The sequence below is a fragment of the Triturus cristatus genome, chromosome 4_1 (genome assembly GCF_964204655.1).
Source record: "Triturus cristatus chromosome 4_1, aTriCri1.1, whole genome shotgun sequence".
Lineage (NCBI taxonomy): Eukaryota > Metazoa > Chordata > Amphibia > Caudata > Salamandridae > Triturus > Triturus cristatus.
The window spans coordinates 1,055,815,721-1,055,831,394 of record NC_140585.1 but is presented as its reverse complement, the minus strand read 5'-3'; positions in this window follow the sequence as shown (position 1 = coordinate 1,055,831,394).

Genomic DNA, 15,674 nt, shown 5'->3' with positions numbered 1-15,674 from the left:
GACGGGTACAAGATCATCAGGAGGGACCACGTCAACCAGACCGGAGGAGGCATCGCCATCATCCACAAGAACACCATCCGCATCACGACCGACTCCAACGACACCTTCGCCGCTGCAGAGCACCTCCACTTCCAGATTCACACCGACCCAAAGACGACCCTCAGAGGCACCCTCATCTACAGACCCCCGGGACCACGCACACAATTCAGCGAAGACATCACGGACTTCATCAGCCCACACGCCCTCCCCTCCGCTGACTTCATCCTCCTAGGGGACCTCAACTTCCACCTGGAGAACAACAAGGACCGCAACACCGCCGCCTTGCTGGACAACCTCGCCAACCTCAGACTCAAGCAACTGGTCAACACCCCCACCCACTACGCCGGCCACACACTTGATCCCGTCTTCTCATCCAGCAAGCATATCACCTTCAGCCACTCCACCGGACTCCACTGGACAGACCACAGCTGCGTCCACTTCAGCTTCAGAAGAACCACAACCCACCACCACCCGCAACAGGTTCCTCACAGAAGCTGGAGCAAGATCACCGCCGACCAGATCACCACCTCCCTCAGCCAGAACCCACCCGCCAGCACAACGGACCCCAGCAAAGCAGCCCTCAACTTCACCCAGTGGCTAACCGCCTGCGCTGACGACCTCGCACCACTGAAAAACCCTCCCAGCAGACCCAGAAGCAAGAAGGCCTCCTGGTTCACCGACGAACTCAAGGACTCCAAGAAGACCTGCCGCACCCTTGAGAAAGCTTGGCTCCTCGACCAGACCACCGACAACATGACCGCCCTGAAACACGCCACCCGCAAGCACCACCAGCTCATCCGCACCACCAAGAAGAAATCACTGAAGTAACGACTGGACAACAACGCCCACGACAGCAAGGAACTCTTCACCATCGTCAAGGAGTTCTCCAACACCAGCACCGGCAACAACAACATCACTCCCTCACAAGATCTCTGAGACTCTCTCGCCTCGTTCTTCCACCGCAAGATTGCCGACATCCACAACAGTTTTGGCGCACCATCCACGCACCCAACCGTCGAACCAACGCCCCCCACCGCCACCCTCCGCACCTGGACCACGGTGACCACCGAAGACACAGCCCGCACGATGAACACCATCCACTCCGGATCTCCGACTGACCCCTGCCCCCACCACGTCTTCAACAAGGCCGACTCCACCATCGCACCCCAACTCCGAGACGTCATCAACACCTCCTTCGACACCGCCACCTTCCCGGAGAGCTGGAAGCACGCCGAGCTCAGCGCCCTACTGAAGAAACCTACAGCGGACCCCACCGACCTCAAAAACTTCCGCCCCATCTCGCTCCTTCCTTTTCCTGGCAAAGTCATCAAGAAGATCGCCAACAGACAGCTTGCCGCCTTCCTCGAGATGAACGGATCCCTCGACCCCTCACAGTCCGGTTTCAGAGCCAACCACAGCACCGAGACCGCCCTCATCGCAGCCACCGACGACATCCGAGCCCTGCTCGACAACGGGGAAACAGTGGCACTCATCCTCCTGGACCTCTCCGCAGCTTTCGACACTGTCTGCCACCTTACCCTAATCCAGTGCCTCAGCAACATCGGCATCCAAGAGAAGGCACTGGAGTGGATCGTCTCGTTCCTTGCCGGAAGAACACAGAGAGTCCGCCTCCCCCCGTTTCGATCCGAGGCCACCGAAGTCATCTGCGGCGTTCCGCAAGGCTCATCACTCAGCCCCACCCTCTTCAACGTCTACATGAGACCTCTTGCCGCCATCGCACACCAACACAACCTTAACATCATCTCCTACGCCGACAACACCCAGCTCATCCTCTCCCTCACCAGAGACCCCGACACCGCTAGAACCAGCCTACATGAAGGGATGAAAGACGTCGCCGAGTGGATGAAGGACAGCCACCTGAAACTGAACTCAGACAAGACGGAAGTCCTCATCCTGGGGCCATCGCCCTCCGCCTGGGACGACTCCTGGTGGCCCCCGGCCCTGGGCACCGCTCCCAAGCCAACAGACCACGCACGCAACCTGGGCTTCATCCTGGACTCCTCCCTCTCGATGACCAGACAAGTCAACGCCGTCTCCTCATCATGCTTTCACACCCTACGAATGCTTCGCAAGATCTTCCGATGGATCCCAACCGAAACCAGGAAGACGGTCACCCAGGCCCTCGTCACCAGCCGATTGGACTAAGGAAACACCCTCTACGCCGGACCCACAGCCAAGCTACAGAAAAGACTCCAACGCATCCAGAACGCCTCCGCCCGACTCATCCTGGACATCCCCCGACGCAGCCACATCTCCGGCCACCTGAGGGACCTGCACTGGCTCCCCGTCAACAAGAGGATCACGTTCAGGCTCCTCACCCACGCACACAAGTCTCTCCACGACCTGGGCCCCAAGTACCTCAACGACCGCCTGACCTTCTACACGCCCACCCGCCAGCTACGGTCCACTAGCCTCGCCCTCGCCGCCGTACCACGCATCCGAAGAGCAACCGCCAGAGGCAGATCCTTCTCCTACCTAGCGGCCAAGACATGGAACTCCCTCCCCATCCACCTACGGCTGACCCAGGACCATCTCGCCTTCAGGAGACAACTCAAGACCTGGCTGTTCGAGCAGTAGCAGACCCCCTCCCCCAAGCGCCTTGAGACACTTCCGGGTGAGTAGTGCGCTATACAAGTGTTATGATTGATTGATTGATTGATTGATTGAGAGCGAGGGTTGAGCCAAGGCTCAAATATCGGTCTCCTAATGAGCAGGCGGGCGGAGCGTAAGCCTGCTCTAAGCCAATCCTGGCGCTGCTCCAGCGCCAAGATTGGCTGAGAGGGGTCTTGCCAGCAGTGATGGGCTGTTCCAGTGTAGGCGCGAGAACGGGCCCGAGGCGGCGCGGACCCGGACCTGCTCAGGTAGGATTTTATTTTAAAAAACCCCACCCCGTCGCGACACTCCCCCCACACGACACGAGCCGCGACTGAAGCCTACACCGTCCGAATTTGAACTATCTAGACAGTGAACAGTGTAGGCTACCAAATCGGTGACTGCTCTCATGGAGATTAAGCAGATGTCCAGCTGCTTCACAGCCGGCCCCAGCAGCACAAAGTTGTTCCTCTGCAGCTTCGCCAGGGAGTTGAAATTCAGCCGTGGCCAGAGGGCAGGCAGGTTCTGAACACGTCCAGGAGGGCCCGGCACGTGCACGCCAAGCTCTGCGTATTTGCAGAAGTGCAGAATTATTTGATGCAGCTGGTTGGTAAATATGCATTTTGTGTTTAAAAGCCTAAGAAAGAGACGGGCAGTTCAGCATCCAGGCCTTGCCTTTTTGTGTAGTGATTTATTTTTATTGAAAAATAGACAACTTTGACGACCTTAAAATTGTAAAGTGACTTTTTATTGCATTGTGCGCCGCCTCAATACCTCATGCAGTGCGATAGTGATGGAAGTAGACAGTGAACGGTGTAGGCTACCGAATCGGTACTTGCTCTCATGGAGATTAAAGTGCGTCTTTGCTGGCGTGGCTACTCACCTACTATACGTGTGTAGTAAGAACATGGCGCCTCAGAGCTGAATTATGTTGTTTTTTGTGTATATGACTGCTGCGGGCGAAAGGCGCATGTTTGGAGTGTCAGTTACTGTTACTTGGCAAGCGGGTAAAAATGACCAGAAAGGATTCCCACAATGCATATATATATATATCGGATGTATGTATATTAACAAGATGGCTCACATTAAGACACAGCCCTCCATTTTGGAGTATTCAGCTCTCTGCAAATATAGGTTTTACAAATATGCATGGCTAGCAAACGTAATATTTAATTTTAATCACACTGCACAGTCAATGAATGTATTTATTGTATAGATAAAACCAATACAAGTGTATCAGTGTGTTGAAAAGGTAATATGGGCAAATGATAACATCAGGATATGCAAAGATTGTCCTCCGATAGCTCATAAAAATTGGCAATTTATTAAATGATAAATAATTCATTTGTACCTTCCTGCTCCCTCAAATTTGCTTGAAAATGCACCATTTGCCCACTCTTTTTTCAACTTTTCTTGGGGGAGAACCCCCCGACCCCCACAACCCCCGTGGGTTGTTTGGGCTTGCTCTCCGCAGTAGGACAATAATTGTACGCCGCGCCACTTTCAAATGTCACCAGCCGCCACTGATGTGTGCTCCGCACATACCCTTTTCAGTGGTAGCTGTAAGTTACTCCTTCACTCCTTGGTGATGTAGTATAGACTTACTAATAAGGTGTCTGTGAATATAATATCCTTAAGTTACATCTCACATATGCCAGTGGGTTGCATATGCCAAAGTAAATCATGCAAAATGTGCATGATTTACTATGGCATAATTATGTTAAATGTCATGAAAATTAGGTGAAAATACATGTGTTTAATGAAAATTTACAACCAGCATTTGGTACTATATTTTAGCACAAAATGCACCACCCTCGCATCCACTTTGGATGCAAGGACGCATTTGATGTAAAAACGCACAGAAAAACAGAAGAACTGCGCTCAACAGACAGTCATGTTCTGTTGTTCTTGTTCCCACCGTGGAAGCATGGTACGTTTCTACCACAAATAGCATGCAATTATGCGGTGTGGCATAATAGCATAATTTTCAGAAAGTTGCGTACCATTACACAAGATTACATCGGCGTAATGCAAATTTCACTCAGGCCTGCAGACAACTACTTGTCTGAGGCGTCTATGGGTCGTGACTATCACCGCTTCTTAAAGAACCCTGAAAACGTCCTGGTGAGGTATCTGTGTGCTGTGCCTACACTGCTGCTGAATTATACACCATAGCCCCCCTACTCCAGTGTCTGTGAATCTCTTGCGCTGTTTCTTCATGGTTTCTGCATGGTCCAAATCAGCCCTCTAGATGTCTCACTGAAGTGTCTGTGCGTTGTGCCTCTACCACTGCATACATAAACCCTCTATTGCGGTGTCTGTGAATCTCTTTGGGTTGCACCTCCACTGGTTCTGGGTGTGTTGCATGTCACAATGTTGAGATCAATAATATCAATCTGCTCCCATATCGTCTCCACAATATTGATTACGGACATATCATCAAAGTAATAACAGAGAAAAATATACATTCACTATTCCTAATGCCACAGCTGCTTACTTTGACAAAATGGTAGTAGTAATAATGTAGGTTCCACATAAGTGCATGCCAATGTTAAATCTATGATATTGGGATAAAACACATGGATGGTATGATTGACCCTCCACCGAAGTGTATATGAATCTCCCAATTACACCTACTCTACTTTGGCGATCCAAGACACCCTCCACTGAGATGTATGTGAACATCTTTAGGTTACACCTCCACCACCTTGAGTGGCATGTGCCTTCACCTTCATAATTCATAAATTCCTTTTTTTATTCACCACGTTGTGTTGCTAAGCAATAAATAGACAATCTATTGAGGAGTATGCAGTTCTGTGAATTAGTGCAAATTGCAAGCATTCTTTCTCTTATACTTGTCATAACAGTGCTAGGCACAGTGACCTAAAATTACACCACATAGGGCACTGTGCAACTAAATATATTTTCCTTCCATTAATGTCATTTGGTGCATCGTCAGGGGTATGAAGCACTGTACCAATGAAGTTATAATATAGTGCAATCTGTTAACACTGGGACTAAACCTTGGTGCGAGAAGTGTCGAATGGCAACTATGAAGAATTAGACACAAATACTCAATATGCTTTGCCCAAGATCATACAGTCTGATCAAACCATTAGAAGCTTTGATAGAACATGTCTCCTGAATCCACCATGAACAACTTGCATATCATTAAATAAACGTTAACCAGATGACGATGACATTAATAGTGGGCTGCATTTATTAGGCTCTACTTTTTATCAATCATATTATTCTCTTCATTTTGAGTGTCGATCCTAACATTGTTCTCTCTAACAGGTTTCCTTTTTCTCTTCATTATTCTTTCAATTTTCTCTCTCTCTTTAATTTCTCTCATCTCTATCTGCCTAACTGTATGTCTCTCTCACTTTACCTCTTAATGCTTCTGTTCTCTCTGTCTGTCTTTCTGTCGCCCCTCTCTCTGCTGTCTGTCATCCTGTCAGGCTCCTTTCTTTTACTCTTCCTCTCCCCCTTCTTCTCTTCTGCAGCTCCCTCTGCTGCTTTCGTCCTTTCTTCTAGCAGCCTCCTTTCTTTCACACTGCCTTGCAAAGCCAGTTTCAATTTCTCTCCTCTTACTTTCCACCTCTATCCCTCCTTATTTACACATCTGTCCTTTCCCTGCTTTTCTCAATCCGTCTCATTTCTTTTATCCTCTTTCCTTCTTTCCATGTTTCTACTCTCGTAAAATATTTCTTTATCTCTTCCGTATTTTCACGTTCTTCCAAATGTGCTTTGTTTTTGTTTCTCTCGCTCGCTCTCTGTCTACTCTTCATGGGGCAGATTTACAAGCCCTGTGCGCCACTTTTGCACTGCCATTGTATCACTTTTGTGACGCAGCGGCGGCGCAAAGCTAGCGCCATGCTGCGACAGATTTACAACGTGACGCATCTAGGGAGATGCATCACGTTGTAAAGCCCTGCGCCACATTAAACCTGCGTCAGGTTTAATGTATGCAGGGTGGGCGTTACGTCGAAAAAGCTTTGGAAAAGTGACGCAGTGAAATCTACGAGATTTCACGCAGTCACTTTTCCGACGCTGGTGCGTCAAATCCTTACGCCTGCTTCAAGCAGGCGTAAGGCGTCACGCACCATATTAGGGATAGGGCAGGTTGAAACAGTGCTGGAGTTGCGTCACGCTTGCGACACAACTTCAGCACTGCGCCAACCTTACGCCAGTAGATGCGTCACGCATCTGCTTGTCTTTGCGCCATGATGCACCGCATTGTAAATGTGGCGCATCTGCAATGGCGCAAGGGCAAACTTGCGTGACGCATCTTCCCTGGCGCATCCCTGCTGATTTGCAGGGATGCGCCAGGGAACGTAAATCTGCCCCCATATCTACTCCTCTAAATGATTCATGCTTTTCCACGCTTATCCTTACCTCTGCCCACACCCTCTACCTCTCTGTGTTACATTATTCTTTAGTTTTCTTGGACAATATAACACTCTGACCATCTCTCTCCCACGTTCTTGCATTTATGTTACCTCTCTTCCAAAACGTTCTTTTCCTATCCTCTCTCTTTAATACAGTCTATCTTCTTTCCCACACTTCTGTAGGGTGTGAGGCTCTTGTCTCGCTTTCTGGCTGTCTCTTTCTATCTTTAACTCTCTCTCTCGCATCCTTCCTACACTTCTCCAGGGGATGGACTGTGCCGTGCGGGCTGATGTTCAAGATCAGTACTGAGCAGACCGAAAGCACGATGCAGCGAAATTAAAGTGAGAATAGATAGGTGGTGTGTTTGCTGTCTGTGAGAGGGACTGTTTTTATCAACCATTTAAATCAAGATGCAGGGGCCCATAAACAGCTCCTTAGTAAATTATGAGCCCAGCATCCGAGCCAGAGGGACTGTGGCTCACAGGTCACATACATTGCTCATATGTGCAGCAGCTTGATGGTGATGCCATCCACACCTCGTAAGGCGGCCTGGGTGAAATGTTAATTACGCCGGAGTAATCAGAGGGATTTCAGAAATGAAGCATTACTCTTATGATGCAGAACTACTGAAAATATGAGATTATGTCAGCTTGAGTAATTGAAAGTAATTTAGGGCACAAATCCTACTGCAAGAGCACGGAAACAACAAACTGAAAGAGAGCAAATGGCTGCTGGCTACTGCTGTTTGTGTCCTGAAGCATTTAGTGCTATTTTCTTATTGCAAATTGCGAACTCCGACCCTTTTTGTACACGAGGGTGCATTTTGCACCAAGAAAATAGTACTATCTGCTGAATTATGCTTCTCACATAATTATGAGTAATTACGCTGGAGAGAATTATGCAATTTATGCGCACACCTATTCCTAAAGTATCTTTATTGTTCTAGTTCTTCGAAGCATAAGAACTAGCCCAATGATGTCTCAGGAACTGCCTTTACCTTTCATGTAGGCTGGGGTGGGGTCAGCTTTGAAACAAATTGAAGTGATTGTCTGCTGTGACATGACAGTGCCTCACCAGTTGCATTGTTTTGTAGTGCACATTGCCACTTTGTCTTCCAATAAGAGATACCATGAAGAACACAATGGAAAACAAATCCTGTAACACATTTCTTGTGGCATTAGGCAACGTGATGTTGTTTAAATTGGAATTTGATAAAGTGGCAACATTTTTATGAGTAGCTGGTTCACTATTTGCATTCCATATGTTTGAGTCCTGAGGAATTCCATTTGGATTTATGTTGAGGAAAGTGCCAGAATGACCAAATTGAGTCCACCTGCAATATGGGGTTATTTTTTAACTATACAATAGCAGAAATAGAAGTAGGACGGAAAGAAGCTTGTATGAAATTGGGTATTAGTTGTGCAGGGCGTGAGTCCCGCTCAAGTAATAGGTCCACAATTGTTCCGTACTGGGAACCAAGTACGTCATGGTAGTATTTGACTCTCACAGGGCAGCGAAGTAGTGCAGTCCAAGGCCTACTCAGGGAAGGTAGTGTGGCCTAGTAATCTCCATTTTCTGGCATGCAACAACATCATTCAATAAATTACTGTCCAGTCAGTGTCTTCGCTTTTAAAAAGAAACAGTACATTTACTATACACACACTATTAAATAAAACACATCAATTTACAAATAAATACAAACGGGAGAGATGGAAATACTCTTGGTGACATTCTGAAATCACACCTGACCCCTAGTGGGTCATGAAGCCCATAATCACAATGCCCCATAGCTACAACTGACTTAACATCACATGATAAGTGTGTCATAATAAGTAAGCAGACCTAATGGCTTTGTTAAGGGGTCACCATATTGAAACATTATGCCAGCCTATGAGGTTTGTCAAGGGTACACCTCAAAATATAAACAATAATCATGTATTAGAAGTTGTCATTACCCAATAGAATACATAAACATGTTTAAATTAATTCATTTTGAATATAACCATTGCAAAAATTCACCAATTAGTCATTGTCAATCAAGCCTTTGTATTCAAAACAACATTTTACATGTGTTAGAGTCTTTCTTTTACCACTTACACCTAAGCCGAAGAGCATCAAGCCCCAACTTTTAAAATGCTTACAATTTGGTAAAAAGTATCCCCAGGTCCTGCATTCTAGGCCCTGCGAGACATAGGGTTAATTTTCTCGGTCAATTCAGGGGAGAGCATGTTTCACCTCCAGCAGCCATCCACTATCCATTGCAGGGACGTTGATGGTGCCCCTGCACCACAAGGATGGCCAATAGGCAAAACAATCTCCTTGTGGGGCACTATGTGGCACTCCTGCATGAGTAGGGTGAATATTAGCAACTCTGCATGTTTTTTTCCTTTAGATTCGGTGTTGCGGTACCATCAGGGCAGTCACAGACATCTTTAATGTTTGGGCAGCATGGACAGCCCACTCCAGTATTGCCCTGCTGGCTCCCTGCCGAGCTGACACTGTGCAGTGTTAGTGCAGGAGCCAGCATTCTCGCTCTCCCACCTGCAATCCTTGTGGGCAGGAAGAAAACTGCAGTCTGGCACACTTACCCCTCCCCCAGACACAGGCATAGGATGTGGGAGCAGTGCCTGCTGCTTCCCTTGTTCTGGATCCCAGGGATGGAGGCCTGGGTCCCGTGATTGCGGTTGGCCGAGACAGGGCCTTTTCCTGTTGCATCAACCCTAAGGGAGATAGACAAAACTCTGGTTCCCAACTGTTGAAGCGGATAACTTTGTGCTGACCCCTGGGCATAGGCCTACCCAGGGGTTGTTATTAAGAGGTGCCCCATATGCTCCCTTTTGTTTTAGGCATGTTTAAATGGGCAAATCTTTGCAGTATCATAACTCGGGCCCCGTTGGGCTGATTTTCTTGATCATTGGCTCATTTTGCTCCAGGTGGCGAGCACTAGTCACCAAGAGGATTACATCAGGCCTCCTTGTCTCTAAAAGTGGTGTACTTTGAGATGGATGGTTTTACTGTCTCCCTACACCAGTCTTCTCATTTCTTGGATTCTAGTGCTCCTCTCTTGCTGGTTGGGGCATCCTGTGCAGTACCTCTGCTACCAGTGAGCCAATCACCCTCCTGCCCACAATCACCATACCCAGACCTTCTCGGCTGTCTTGCAGGTCACTTGGGGTGGAAGTGAAGTTCAGATCTTCCACCAACTAGTCCTCAGGGGGCATAAGATGGTCTGCGCCCCTGACCCTGAAAAGATCCATCTAGTCCTGGGTGTCAGTTGCAGACAAATTCCCTAGCAGAATGGGGGCATCAGGGGCTTCTCCTTCCAGATGTCCACTATCTGGTGCAGTCACCGTTCATGTCCAGGTTCTTGCTCATTGCCTCTATCTTGTGCACGGGTTTATAAGTGTGGGTGGAAAGTTGTATATGCCAGGCAACCCTGACCAATCCTGAAATGCCACATTATCCATCCACACCTGTCCCAAACCTCATGCACAGCATTCTGGAACAATCCAATACAGCAGAACTCTTCCTCCCCTTATCAGAGCTCCAGTGCCCACCTAGTGGTGTGGCTATGATAATGGAAAATTCCTCCCTTGTGGTCACTCCAAGCCAGTTCTGGGGCAGCTCACCACCCCACTGGCTTTGGAGCCAAGTTGGTTAGTTAACAGAATTTTTCCCTTTGGGCTAGAATAGAGGAAAAAGTCATGTATACAAATCTGATAACGTTTACTCACTTATGCACTCTCACATAGAATAACGAACGCCCCCAAATGTAATGTTGGAAAAAATCGGTAAAGAAAGTCTATTTCATAAAAACCATTGGTTAAGATTTATTGACAAGTTAAAAAACGCTCATTTTCAAATTAAATTCAATAAAATAGTCACAGACAAGTGGCTAAAAATCAAACCTCAAAGATGAGAATAAAGAGACAGTATATGTACGTTATATCTAAAGGCACAACACAATAATGGACTATCACTTTTGGTACAAATTAAAAAGACAATAAAACAAATATACAATTGTATGGTAGGAGGAATAATAGCAGACAACAAAATTATGTCTTGGATGTGTGAATTCGTAATTACAGTAAACAGAAAAAGTCTGGTGACAGTGCACCCTTGTTACTTGGAGTTCTGTTCCGTAACAAATTCCACCCCACAACCTATGCGTCGACGCGTTTCGGTGGTATGCCGTGATAAAAACCACCTTCCTCAGGACTGACAAATTAAATCCTCCACAGCATAACTCTAACAATAATCCATTTCTGTCCCAATGAAAATTGATGACAAGTGGCTTTAAGGTTAAGAAGAAGCCTACTAGCGATGAATCACTTTATCTTGGATCAGTAAGATAGGGCCTCACTTCCTCCACGAGGTCATATTCATTATTTAGTATTCCAAGGCGTTTATTTAAAAAAAGGAGAGAGTGTCTCCAATATGTTCGATAGCACTTCAGGGATGGTACGATCCTGTATGTGGATACTTTAATAAGTTAGTTGTTGAGGTGTCGATACATCCTTTATGCGGGCCGTCCTATTGAGGCGAGAGCGTAATTTTCTAGTCCACCCGGAATTCTGGGTACGGCTCCGTTCCTCGATGTGCGCGTTAAAACAAACGTCGCTGGCTTCTCACCGCTTGACAGTCTTCTTAACCTTAAAGCCACTTGTCATCAATTTTCATTGGGACAGAAATGGATTATTGTTAGAGTTATGCTGTGGAGGATTTAATTTGTCAGTCCTGAGGAAGGTGGTTGTGGGGTGGAATTTGTTACGGAACAGAACTCCAAGTAACAAGGGTGCACTGTCACCAGACTTTTTCTGTTTACTGTAATTACGAATTCACACATCCAAGACATAATTTTGTTGTCTGCTATTATTCCTCCTACCATACAATTGTATATTTGTTTTATTGTCTTTTTAATTTGTACCAAAAGTGATAGTACATTATTGTGTTGTGCCTTTAGATATAACGTACATATACTGTCTCTTTATTCTCATCTTTGAGGTTTGATTTTTAGCCACTTGTCTGTGACTATTTTATTGAATTTAATTTGAAAATGAGCGTTTTTTAACTTGTCAATAAATCTTAACCAATGGTTTTTATGAAATAGACTTTCTTTACCGATTTTTTCCAACATTACATTTGGGGGCGTTCGTTATTCTATGTGAGAGTGCATAAGTGAGTAAACGTTATCAGATTTGTATACATGACTTTTTCCTCTATTCTAGCCCAAAGGGAAAAATTCTGTTAACTAAATAGTTTCTGGCGCTCTATCCCTTTGGACTTTATTGACCCCCTCTCCTTGTTTTGCAAAGCCAAGTTGGTTAGAACAACAAGGGAAGGGGGCAGGCCTGGGTTCAGGTTCATCTGTCTCATGACAAGAAGGGCCTCGTTGAAGTATACCAAATCTTTGGGCACAGCACACCAGAACATCGCGTCAAGGGATGGTCAGCACTGGCACACACCCAAACATGTTGTCCCCTGTCTATTAGAATTTCACATTTCAACACAGGGGAGCCATCCGGCTGTCAGGTTACAGTTGAATTCTCACAACCTTCAGGCTAAAAAAGTGAGACTTTAGAAAAACGTATTTTGTTCAATAGTTAGAAAAAATTAAAATTCACCTTTAATTTAGATTTTGAATTACTATAACAATGAGTCCTTGAATAATTTCTCTAGCAGCTACTAAAACGAATTTAGCATTTAATAAATGTAACAATGTAGCACAGTGCTTTCCTATGGAAGCAACCAATCTTGCTGCAGTGAAAATAGCTTTTAGGGATACTTCACTGGAGGGATATGTTCCATATTAACTTTTACTTAGGGTTGACTTGATAATATTTACAAGGAAGTTTCAGGCCTGTCGAAAAGAGTTACTTTGACAGGCACAGACATGTTATCTGCAAGCAGTTACCAGGCTGCGCACAATGTTAGTGCAGCCTGTACATGGGTGCACAAGTGTTTACACGTGTTCATGCCTAACCAGCTCAGTTCCCCTGACGGTAGCTGTGTTGCAGCAGCCTCATCTTAAAAGGCAGACACTTGCGGTAAATATGCTCACTCCAAACCCCGTGAGTGAGGCTCTGGTAGAGCAACTCACCCACATTAAAACCAGGTGACCAAACACAAAAAATCCTAGAGGGCTGAATGAGCAGAACGCATTTGCAACAACACTATTTTGCAAATTATGGAAATCCTACCCACAAGTAGGTATATTGCAAATACAGCGCACAGAACCCAAAGCAAAGGCAGCAACCAGCAATGATAAAGTAAAGGGGATATGCAGGGAACGGGATCTTCTGCATTAAAATGAGGAACGGTCATTGGCTTTTTCAGTAAACATGCTGGCTACAGGCTTACAGGTACTTGTTTAGTGGTGTTTCTCAGCAAACATGCCTCATTGAATTTTTGAATACAGCTGGTTTCTATGAAACTGCCTCAGGCTTTGTCTCTTCAGAAGCAACGCACAGTTCAATTATGAAAGCAAGCTTTTAGACTCAGGAAATGATTAGAAATGTTTAGTGAACGTTAATGGGCATAGAGCAGATTCCATTTATTGTGCAGATGGGACCCATGAACAATACTTAATCACTGGGTGGGTCCTCGGCCTTAGGCTGAAGTGCTTGAGTGTCTGTGACTACTGTTTAACCTAATCTGTCTTGAGTCATCATTGGAAATCAAATATGACATTCATTTGTTTGTACTAAGGTGGATAAAACATGGGTGCCTAAAAGGGCAGGAGAGGAATCACTTTAGATCACGTTTTCTCCAGAAAATGTATGATTCCATGCATATGCACGGACAACAAAGCGTTTAAACTATTTCCAACTACTTTTTCACTTTCCCCAGTGGGAAACTAAATCCCTGTAAAATTTAAATTAGAAATCAGCTAACATTACCGAAAGTTGTTAACTATTCTCTGTTAGAGAAAATACATATCATATGCAATAATAGTTAAAGTTGTACATTGCAAAAAGTGAAACCAAAAATATGTGTGAGCTCTAAAAATAATGTATCACTCAAGAAGAAGGCAAGTGTAAGATAAAAACACTGCATAGTTTGAATATTTCTTTTGAAACAAAACAAATGTGCCTTCTTAAACCTATTATCAAAGCATACAATGACACAAACATGTTACGCCAGGCTGCAAATTGTTGACTAATTTCTACTCTAATTGCCAACTTCCATGCCCCTTCCTTCTAGGTTTCAGTGGAACAAACCGGGTCGCCAATCCTCTAACATTTCGACTGTTGCAATATCATATGTGCGGCTTCTTAACCAATATCATCTGCACCAACGTCTCCGCCAGTATCGTTGCACTCGCATATGGTCCAGAACCAGGCGGCCAGAATCTGCTTGGGCACCTACATTCTAGAGGGGAATCACTCCAATAGGGCAAAATTAAGATTATTGAAAGAAAAAGAGAACAGATGGTGCACATTGCCTTTTGGAGCAGGAGACAGAATACAAACAGAAATCGGCCTCATAGATACTTGTAACTGGAGCTTTTTATCCAAATGCACTAACAGAATGTGACGAAACCTAGCTTAAACAAATCAAGCCTGAAGAAAAACCATTGAGGAACAGAAGCTGGCATGTTAGAATGTTTATCAAGAGCCCAAGAGAATGACTACCGTAATGGAAGGAACCAAAAGTTGTCCCAATCTCTATAAAATCTTTTCTAACTATTGTTCCAGCGGACACTGGGCCCTTTTTGAATCAGATTTTCTGATTACTATTATCTCTCCAACACTCATTTAGCCCTCCAATGGACCTTGCTTTATGGGCTGCAGGGGTTGGATACAGGGGCTCCAATATCCGGCTATATAAAGAGGACCAGGAATTGGACAACTGACTTACAAGCTAATAATTAGATTCATGTATATGACTCTTAAAACCAGACTATACAAGTAAATAATTATCACTGTTAATCCGAACCTTCTGAAGAAATCATACACATCGATAATTCTATTAAGGCAATACAAAACAATAACATTAGTACCTGATGCTTGGACTTTTTTCTATGTTGATCTCTCCTTGACATTAATAAATCATTTTTAATATATAATCAATCTAAGGAGACAAGTCATGATAAACCAGAGACTAAGGTTTAGTTATAGGTTAATTGATCAAAAGTATTCCAAAGGAGCAAATACATCATCAATAAATATTTAGGTGATAAAGGGTGTAGGACAGTCTAATTAGTTTGGGGCATGCCAGAAAGTGGCAAGGAGCATTGGAAAGTTCAGTGAGGACATGAGCCATGACAGGTCATGGGCAATGTCCCGTAGAGAAAGAGTCCAAGGATGGCACACACAGTGTATGCGTCAGCAAAAACGAATGAGCAAGTAGAGTCCACAAGAAGAATCAGCATGAGCAAAGTCAGCAAAAGAGTTCCCGACTGAAAGGTGCAGGAAAATCAAAGACAGTCTCTCTCCAGCCATCAAATCAACGTATAATATTATCGTCTAGTTCTTGGGTGACACCTCCTTGGTCACCTCATCGTGTCAGACCACTCAGTCCATTGGTCAATTCCTACAGGACGACTGTCATGCAGTATAAAGGAAGACACATATTATAGAAAGAGGTGGTACTGATCACGTAATTCGACAGATCATCCGGTTCACGTC